Consider the following 1,772-nt stretch of genomic DNA (forward strand, 5'->3'; position numbering starts at 1 on the left):
CACATCCAGAAGTTAGAACTCATTGGCGAGCAGGCACATGACCCAATTAAAAACTAAATTTAAATTTAAAAAATTAAATTAAAAAAACAGATATTTTACCAAAGAAGATACACAAATGGTCAAGAAGCACATGAAAAGAAGATCCATATCATTAGTCGTGAGGGAAATGCAAATCAAAAGCACACTGAAATGCCACTTCACATCCATTAGGATGGCTGGAATTTTTTTAAAAAAGGAAAATAACAAATGTTGGTGAAGATGTGGAGAAATTCTTATATTACTGCTGGCAATGTAAAAAGGATGCAGCCACTCTGGAAAATAGTTTGGCAGATTCTTAAAAAGTTAAACGTTTAGAGTTCGATCGGTAGCGGGAGCGGAGAGCAGACCCCAGAGAGCCCTGAGCAGCCCCACCCACCAAGCCCGGCACCACGGGCAGTGGCGCAGGGAGCGGCGGCCCGGGCGGCCTCACATCGGCGGCGCCTGCCGGCGGGGACAAGAAGGTCATCTCAACGAAGGTTTTGGGAACAGTAAAATGGTCCAATGTAAGAAACGGATATGGTTTCATCAACAGGAATGACACCAAGGAAGACGTATTTGTACACCAGACTGCCATAAAGAAGAATAACCCCAGGAAGTACCTTCGCAGTGTAGGAGATGGAGAGACTGTGGAGTTTGATGATGTTGAAGGAGAAAAGGGTGCGGAGTCAGCAAATGTTACAGGCCCTGGTGGAGTTCCAGTGCAAGGCAGTAAATATGCAGTAGACCGTAGCCATTATAGACGCTATCCACGTCGCAGGGGTCCTCCACGCAATTACCAGCAGAATTACCAGAATAGTGAGAGTGGGGAAAAGAATGAGGGATCGGAGAGCGCTCCCGAAGGCCAGGCCCAACAGCGCCGGCCCTACCGCAGGCAACGGTTCCCACCTTACTACATGCGGAGACCCTATGGGCGTCGACCACAGTTTTCCAACCCTCCTGTGCAAGGAGAAGTGATGGAGGGTGCTGACAACCAGGGTGGAGGAGAACAAGGTAGACCAGTGAGGCAGAATATGTATCGGGGTTATAGACCACGATTCCGCAGGGGCCCTCCTGGCCAAAGACAGCCTAGAGAGGATGGCAATGAAGAAGATAAGGAAAATCAAGGAGATGAGACCCAAGGTCAGCAGCCACCTCAACGTCGGTACCGCCGCAACTTCAATTACCGACGCAGACGCCCAGAAAACCCTAAACCACAAGATGGCAAAGAGACAAAAGCAGCCGATCCACCAGCTGAGAATTCGTCCGCTCCCGAGGCTGAGCAGGGCGGGGCTGAGTAAGTGCCGGCTTACTATCTCTACCATCGTCCGGTTTAGTCATCCAACAAGAAGAAATGAATATGAAATTCCAGCAATAAGAAATGAACAAAAGATTGGAGCTGAAGACCTTAAGTGCTTGGTTTTGGCCTGTTGACCAGATAACGAGAACTATCTGCATTATCTATGCAGCGTGGGGTTTTTAGTATTTTTACCTAAAGATGTCTCTTTTTGGTAATGACAAACGTGTTTTTTTTTTTTTTAAAAAAAGCCTGGTTTTTCTCAATACACCTTTAAAGGTTTTTAAATTGTTTCATATCTGGTCAAGTTGAGATTTTTAAGAACCTCATTTTTAATTTGTAATAAAAGTTTACAACTTGATTTTTTCAAAAAAGTCAACAAACTGCAAGCACCTGTTAATAAAGGTCTTAAAAAAAAAAAAGTTACACGTTTATTGACCATATAATCCATTAATTCCAG

At 44.9% G+C, this 1,772-nt stretch overlaps 1 pseudogene; it reads left to right on the forward strand.

The window, feature by feature from the left end:
- The first annotated feature begins 401 nt into the window (after positions 1-401).
- On the forward strand, positions 402-1,481 carry LOC106829243 (Y-box-binding protein 1 pseudogene; annotated as a pseudogene).
- The last annotated feature ends 291 nt before the right edge of the window (positions 1,482-1,772 follow it).

The sequence above is a fragment of the Equus asinus genome, chromosome 28 (assembly GCF_041296235.1).
Source record: "Equus asinus isolate D_3611 breed Donkey chromosome 28, EquAss-T2T_v2, whole genome shotgun sequence".
Classification (NCBI taxonomy): Eukaryota; Metazoa; Chordata; class Mammalia; order Perissodactyla; family Equidae; genus Equus; species Equus asinus.